Below are 9,268 nucleotides of genomic sequence, written 5' to 3' on the forward strand. Positions count from 1 at the left end.
TTGTAGAGTATCCAAGAAATATCCCTTCATCAACGCAAGAATCAAACTTTCCTGGTGAGCCATCATTGATTTTTATGAAGCGCTTGCTTCCAAAGATCTTGAAGTACTTTACTGAAGCTGGTCTTCATTTCCATAACTCATAAGGTGTTTTTTCATAGTTTAGTCTCAATTGAGTTTGATTTAATGTATAGACAGTTGTCCCTACTGCTTCTCTCCAGAATTTTGACTACAAGTCTGCTGCTAGTAACATTGTTCTCGCCATTTCTTGCACTATTTGGTTTCTTCTTTCAACCACCCCATTTTGCTGAGCTGTTCTGGTAGTAGAGGATTCCCTTTTAATTCTGTGAATATTACAGAGCTTACTAAACTTGTTTGATGTGAATTCTCCCCTTATGTCTGTTCTAAGGCACTTAATTTTTGAATCTTTTTCATTTTCTAGAAGGGCTTTTAGATTCTTAAAACATTCAAAAGTTTCAGATTGATACTTTATAAAATATATCCACATCATTCTAGTATAGTCATCAACAAATAACACAAAGTACCTTTCTCCTTGGAGTGCCTGATTTCTACTTGGTCCACATAGATCAGCATGGACGATCTCCAATGGCTTTGATGTAGAGAGCTCCTTTGTCTTGTGGCTAGTTTTGGTTTTCTTTCCATGTTGACATGGACCACATACTCCTTGATTTGGTTTGAACAACCTTGGGATGTCTCATATAGCTCTAATCTTGCTGATATTGACTAGATTTTCGAAGCTTGTATGTCCAAGTCGCTTGTGCCACAGCCAACTTTCATCTATCTGACTCAAGTAGCATTTATTTTCCTGAATCTTGTTCAGAATGTAAATGTTGTTTGGTGTTCTAACCCCTTTCACCACAAGTTCCCCTGAGGAAGAGTTCCTTATTTCACAGTCTTTGGTGTTGAAGACAACCTTATGTCCTTGATCACAGATTTGGATGACACTCAGGAGATTGTGTTTGAGCCCATCTACTAGTAGAGCATCTTGAGCTTTTCCTTTTCCATTGATTAGAGTAACAGTTCCTTTTCCTGCAATTCTGGCAGATCCACTTCCAAAGGACACATTTCCTTCCTTTTTGCTCAATGAGACAAACTTCCTTTTGTCTCCTGTCATGTGTTTGGAACACCCGCTATCCACAAACCAATGATTTCCATTATTTTGAGCATATAGAGCTAGGCCGCATTTATCCATGTTGGAATTCTTACTACTCGTCTTTCTTCCTTTGAGTGGGCAGTTTTGTTCATAGTGTCCATTATTGTAGTAGAATGAGCAAATCAAATCGAATTTGGTCAAGGGATCAAATGAATTGAAGGTTTTGATTTGTCCCTGCCTTTTGGGGGCATGTGAATTGATTATTCGGTCCTTTAGCTTAGGCGTTTCACTTCTGCGGGCCATGCAATGTCTGGCTTGATGACCGAAGTTTTTACAGTGAAAACAGTGTCCAAGAAAGATGGTTTTGTACCTGTTGAAGTAGCCATGGTTTGAGTCGATTTTCTTCCTGGGAATTACTCCTGCCTCATTCTTTGGATTTGAGATGGGCCCTTGGTGGAGTACAGGTTTGTATTTGTTGTAGTATCCATGATTCGACTCCACATTCTTCTTTGGAGTAATTCTCTCTTCATTCTTTGGATCTGGGATGGGCTTTTGATACCATACCTTTTCTCCTTTTGGATTGCAGGAAAGTCCATCAGCAAAGCTTTTCACACTATTCTTAGTGCTTGAGGATTATCCTTTGAAACCTATTCCAAACTTGTCATGTTGGGGTTTTTGACTTTTTAGAATAGTCTCAAGTATTTGAGAGCTTTTACAGCCCTTTTTAATTTTCTCCAACTCCTTTCTCAGAGACACTATTTCGGCCTCACGTTCTTCACAAGTCTCTTCTTTTTCTTTTAGATTTTCTTCCAGGAGATCTTCTCTCCTTTTTGTTTCCTCGTTTTCTACCTTCAGAGAGATGATTTTATTTCGTAGTTTCTCATTTTCTTCAATGGCACTAACTAAAAGTTCATCTATATTTCCTGCCAGCCCTGAGTCATCATCATTTGTGAATTCCATGAACAATGTTTCTTGTCTTTCATCATGGTCACTTTCCACATCTGATTTCTTTTTTATGACCATAAACTCATCCTCATCGAACTCATCTTGCTTAGAAAAGAAGTTATTCTTATTGAACCCTTTCTTTTTGTGTGCCATTCTTCTAGAATTTCCTTCATCATCACTATCATGTTTATGAGGGCATTTTGCTGCATAATGACCTATTTTTCCACACTTAAAATAGATAAGAGGGTACTTGCCTTTAAGCTTAGATCCTTTCTTAAGCTTTCGTACAAATTGAGCCAATTCAGATTCCACATCGGACTCATCACTATAGTCATTCCTTTCTTTCCCCTTCTTTAACTTTGAAGCCTTGAATGCTGCATCTTTGGGGCTAGGGCCACCTTTCCGCATCTCATAGATAGTGAGGATTCCATGGAGTTCATCCATCTTGAGGGCATCTAGATCCTTTGCTTCTTCTATGGCGCTTATTTTGGAGTCAAATCTGTCTGGAAGAGATCTTAATACTTTTTGAACAATGGTACTTTCTTCAATTTTTTCGTTCAATCCTTTAAGGGAGTTGACCACTTCAGCTACTCGGAGGAGGTATGCTGCAATATCTTCTTCATCTTCCATCCTCAGGCTTTCAAATTTTCTTCAGTGAGTTTGAAAATTTGCCTTCTTGACTTTTGAGTCTACATCGTATAAGCCAACTAGCTTGTCCCACATTTATTTGGCAGAGTCACAGTTCATGACTTTTGTGAACTCAAAATCAGTGATTCCACTAGTGATGGAGATTAAGGCCTTTGCATTTACAATGAAGGCTTTCCTCTCGTCTTGATCTATTGGAAGAGTGGTAGGCATATGATACTCATTTTGAACAAAATGCCAGACTTCAAGTCCAAGGAACATTAAGTAGTAGGTCATTCTCTTTTTCTAGAAACCAAAGTTAGTGCCATCGAACAGAGGAGGTCTTCCTGATGCTTCATGATTTATCATCATGGTTGCAGATCCTTCTTTAAGATGTTAGGCTAGTATGAAGAAGCTGGCTCTGATATCAATTGTTGGAAATACTGACGGGGGGTGAATTAGTATTTCCCTTTTTTTTTAATTGTTCTAGTGATTGCCAAAAGAATATATAGATATGCATATGTATACACAGAACACAGAAATCAATAGTTGGAATTAATGCTTTTATTAAAATTCAAGACAGTGCAATGAAATAAATACAATATAAGTATATATCTGATTATGAATAGTTGCCAAGCTCCAACTTGGAGTTCAGTGAGGCTCCAACCTCCAAAGCACCAACTCTATTTTGCAGTGGTTCTACACTTAGGAGCACCTACCCCAATGAATTCAGTCCTATTCAGTTTTGAGGTTCCAACCTCTTGGGCTCCAACCCAACCTTGGTATAAATTTGCTGCTACACTCTATTCAGCTGAGGTTCTCTCACTCCTACTCTCCTGCCTCTACTGCTTCTATTGCCTCTACAGCCTCTGCTACTTTTGCTGCTTCTGCTGCCTCACACTCTGGTTCTTGACCACAACAACAACATGAATAGTTCTCTATTTTTATTGTTTTATGCATTCCCATGCCTTTGTCCATTTGTTTCCGCTTACACCGCCTCTTAGGCTTCCTCCTTGGTCGCTACGGATTCCTCTGCACTGTGCAAGTTCACTGACTTTCTGGGGATAGTAGATTCATTAGACTGGTCCAGACAATCCACGAAGAACACATCCTCCCGGTTTACCGTAATAGTGCCCCTTTTGGCAATGATTGTGGCATACACAGAGTTCTTTCAATTAAATGAAGATGTTTTGTCTCGATCGCAATCATAATTGCCATGATTCACTGTTTTCACTGAATTTCAATCTTCTAAACCGTTGGAACAACCATCGTAAGCCTTTCGGCTTAAAACACCCCACACAAGCTAGACACTCCATTACACAGAGAATATGAGAAAAAATAGTCAAACAGACTAAAAGGCGGACTTCAGGAAATATTAGAATTGCACCTATTCCTGTATCGGGTCTACACTTAAATCGCAATCAATGATTCGTGACTCCTAGGGGTCCTTTATATATTGGACCCATAACTCTGCCGATGGCTGATGGCCGATCCTCCACTGCTCCGATGGGTTGGATACGATATGGTATTAAACCATAGTTAATATGCCTGTCGGGTCCACAGCCTATCGCAGTCTGTGCTTCCAATGTGGCAAGGCCTTACGGCTTGTGATATGCGACGGATGTGATCATAGATTAAGTCATATTTTTAATGTGCGGCGGTTCCGTGTGGATATGCATCGTAGTCGGGATTTTCCCCTGGCAGAGGTCCGATGCGATATCACTATCGGCGATTGCAATGGACCACTTGACATATTGTAGCTCGCTATCAGCGATGGAAAGTCGCACAGGGTCAGGGCTCGACGTTAACGTAGACCCCTCGTAGTGATACGATGTCACGGACCCAATACAACTTAACACTCCCATGTATAGGGTTTCAAGTCTGCAATTCGCCTCTGATAGTGCTAAAGCATGCATACATGGGTTTTATGGCCCGATAGTATAAATGTGTGTGTGTGTGTATATATATATATATATATACATATATATATATATATATATATATACATATATATATATATATATATATACATATATATATATATATATATATATTATATATATATATATATATATATATATATATATATACATATATATATATATATATATATATATATATATATATATATATACATATATATATACATATATATATATATATATATATATATATATATATATATATATATATAAAAGGTTTTGTGCCTCCAATAGTGTAAAAACACATATGTATGATATATGCTCCTCTGCCTATATCTTAATGCATATAATTATTTTGTGGCCTGATAGCTCCTGATAATATAAATGCACCCATTGGTCCTTTGATGGCTCTGTCTGCTTCCTTATAGCTCTGCTTGTTCCTCTGTTGCTGTGATGGCTGTCTGCATCCTCTGTTCTGCTCCTCTTGGCTCCTTTTGCTCCTCAAATATTGCCATATTGACATCAATGACAATCTGTGTCCAACACTATCTTCAATTAACAAGAAAATTTAAATCCTTTGGATAACTCAATTATCTCAAAGGATATGAAACAATATTGAAAACTAATGGAAAAGGAAAACTACTACATTTAAAATGCTTCAAACATGTAGATCGTGTTAAATGGAAAGAGTCTTGATAATGGACAAAAAGGGAAATTGTCAAATTATTGATCTTCTAGATATTTGAATTTTTCCAAATAATGGGAAACATTCATGGTAACTGACGGAAAGGAAAGCTATCATAATATGGATCTTATTGTTATTTGGATTATGCTAAACAACCAGAAATATTCCCATTAACTAATGAAAAGAGTGATAGTCAGATTAACGAACTTTTGAATTATAAAAGGACTTGAATGTTTGGATATATAGATATCTATATATATGGGGCATACACTCATCACGAAATTCAACCTTAATCCATTTTTAGCTAGGCTATTAATCAAGGCCTTACTAGTTGATATAATTAAGGGCTAGAACTAGAGATTTGAAAATATAATTTAATAGAAGTTATAGGATTATGAATTGAATATTTAGACCCTCTTCAAATAAATATTTTCAATCTTGATGGGGCATATACTTCCTCAATTGCTTTTAGATAAACCAAATCCTCAATAGCCTATATAACATCCAAAATTCATGGATTCAAGCCATTGACCAAATATATTCACTTAAAATTAAGCCATAAGCCACTAATTCACTTTTTCCATCTGAGTGAATGCTATCATTCATTCTCAATTAGGTGGCACAAGGTTTCAAACCCATGATATCAATTACAGATGGAAATGGTAGTACTATGGAAGATTTCGCGAGGAAATAATGTCCTCACAAAGATATTATTAGTTGAAAATTCATGAATACATATATATATACATATATGCACTTCATGGTTTTGTATAGTCTAAGGATTATTAGGGCCTTACAAGAAATTTTAGCCTAACTTTTTCTTGGATGTTACATATTGTCATGAGGGTAGGGCTTAGGTCTAATCACTCATGATATTCCTCTAATGGGAAAGTAATAAGGTGTTTATCCTTACTCCTTAATAACCATAATGTCTAATAGTGTTAATGAGTTAGGTTAGTTAAGTATTAACCATGAAACCATCCCCCATCATTGAAAAATAATATTTAAGGGCATGTAGGAACATGGAATCCTTCCTACATATTACGAGGTAGTACTTGAAGGGAATGTGGAGGCATCCCATCCTTGACATCATGCACTTGAAAAGTTGTAGACATTATAACTTACTCTTAGTGTAAGACATTTAAAGAGTTGCAGATTCTATGTGTTGCTCTTTGTGTAGGGTTCTTAATGATTCATAGAGTTGATGTCTATCCTTTTGTTCTAAATACTGGAGGCATATAAGGTAATTTGGTTTCACCCTTGGTATTGAACTTGAATTAATTTATGTTCTTTTGTATGTGTGAATACTTTGGAAGAAAAGTATCATTTGGAATATGAATTTTATTTGGCATGGGAAGTTGAACAAATTTCATGAGTAGCTTGATTGATCATATACAATTATGCACATGTTTGGTAGATGAGGAAATCAAATTAACCTTGTATTTGAAAATTGAAATGCATGCAGAGAGTGGTGAGCTAGAAAGAAAGAAAATAAATTTTATTTAAATAGAAAATAGTAATCTTATGTCCACACTCTTAATGAGGAAAAAAAGGATATCGAGAACATATAAGAGTAAAAATAGAAGAGTTGAGATGTTGGGGCCTTCTTTTTTAATTTTGGGTTTTGGTGGGAAGAAAGGTTAAGAATAGGTGGCGGGGATAATGGTTCGGGTTGTGGAGCTGATAACCGAAGGAAAGGGATAGGAACTAGGAGTAAACGAGAAGTTGCAGAAAGGTGGTGGAAGAGTACAGAAGCAACCGAGCAATGGAAATGGAAGGCATTCAAGGGCGGAATCAGCCGAACAGAACTAGAAATGGGAATTCAGAGCAAAGGATAAAAGGAGAAAGATAGCATGAGGAAGGGGTTGGTGATGAAGTAGGTGAGTAAGGGCAGGATCTTGAGAGCCAGATCAGTTGCAGAAAGGTTAGAAATGTCCTATACTCTGCTTATGTCCATTTGTGTTAGCTGTCTTCTATGAAAAATTACTCTTTATGTATTTGATGAATGGGCTTCGAGCCTTTTATACTCTATCATGTACTCTCTTATATTCCAGTTAATGAAATAAGCAGTTTGGGTTCCTTATTATATTTTTGTGTTCCTTATGTGTTATCTAAATGTTTAAATGAATGATAAATACATAGGTAGTTTCCTGCGATGGCATGAGTAGAATGACAATCTTAGATAGTACAAATAATTGAGTGTGATGAGCTATTGTTGTATGTTATTTGCATTTCCTTGATACCTGACCCAAGCCCATCTAACTTTAGTTTTAACATGCCTTGGGTGAGACTCCTTTCCCTTCGGGTAAGGTGAGAATGTCGGTGTCGTCCTAGACTACAATGGAGCCTTGTTGGCCCCTTAAGCCTAAACCCAGGGTCTCTTCCTTGTTGTAATTTCTGTGCCAACAAATGGTTCCATTGTCGGGACTTGAAATCAAAAAGAGGGGTTCAAAATATGTTATTGAGGATTTTTAAGAAAGAAATACGAAACTGGTGGGATGACCAAGTGGATCAATTTGTGTCAAAAAAAAATTTCCTTTGAAGCCAAACTATTGCTAAGGTGAATGACGAGATATTGTATTCAGAAGCTGTAAGCGATTAGTACAAGATCTTCTTGTGTAAGTTCCCAGAGGAACTATACAATTGGCTGCAGATACTGCAAGTGAAGGGTTGATAGAAAGGATAAGAACCATCTGGTCATGGTTTGGGACCCACTAATATTACAACAGTCCAGAACCTGGACACTGATCTTGCAATATCAGTATACTTTTGGGTACATACTACTCTGGAGGGATATGTGGTTGAGTTCACGGTAGAAGGTTATCAGTCCTTATTGAAGGTTGATTTGGTGTTTAGATCGAGGCTGAGAGGAAATTTTTTGAAGGAAGTATCTCTTTGGATTAAAATTCTGATGGTGGAAGAAGATTTAATTTGTTTCCAAGAGGTGAGCATGGCAGCGTAAAACCACAATGTTGGGGGAAGGATAAAATGGTGGGAAATTATACTAAACGGGGGACTGTGTGTCAAAGAAACGATGGATGTAGAAGACTCACAAAGGGCTAGGGAAGTGAGAGTGCAAAGGAGGGTGTTGATAGCAGAAAAGTGGCAGGGGAGGGCCAAGCAGGTTATGAAGATGCATGTGAAGGGACCACACCAAGTAGGAGCGGTGTCGAGGGGTCCAGAAGGGAGATATGAGATATCAGAGAACTCAGAGAAAGGAATAGAGATATATGGACCAAACAGAAGCATGGAAGGCAGTAGGAGCCCTCCCTCCCAGTCGCGGGGGAGGTGTCTAATGGAAGTGGTTGCAGTAATCTCGTGGAAGAGATGGAAGATGAAATGTGTGATTTTATGAGAAAACTATTTGCGGAGGGAAATGTGCCAGAAGAAATCAAGAATTCGACCCCTTGAAGCTCAGGTAGTGTTCACCCTGACCTTCCCTTCGTACTTTCCAACAATCTTCGTAAATTTGTTGCTAAGTTGCTTAAGGAGATACAGATACATAGTGTGCATGTTAGATATAAAAAATATTTTGGTGCCTCTAATAATAGTTGGAATAATAGTATTAGTAATCTAGGATTGCAAGGTTCTCAACAGCTTGGGACCCAAGGCTTTGTGCTTCTAGCACATGCTCAAGCCAGAATGGCAAGATCCTTTACCAGATAACTGGAGTTATCGGGTCGAGGGAATGAGGATGTGGAGCAACACTAGTACCTCTACGAAGCTATATGGAGAGCTCGCCAGATGCCATACAATGTGAAGTTGACATGCCCATGTGTCACCCACACTTTACACGATGTAGGTAAGCTAGACATAATGGATTTTCTGAATCATATATGGAATTCAAATTCCATTTTCCTCTATTTTGAATAATATCGATTCTTCCATATTTTGAATTGAAACCTTAAGTTCCCAAAAAATCCCATTAAATAATAATTCTTCATTTCTCTGTTCTCGCTATCATTCAATGGGTCAACCTTC

Source organism: Pinus tabuliformis, chromosome 2_2 (assembly GCF_031772625.1).
Source record: "Pinus tabuliformis cultivar Carrire ecotype Pingquan chromosome 2_2, CPIR1, whole genome shotgun sequence".
Lineage (NCBI taxonomy): Eukaryota > Viridiplantae > Streptophyta > Pinopsida > Pinales > Pinaceae > Pinus > Pinus tabuliformis.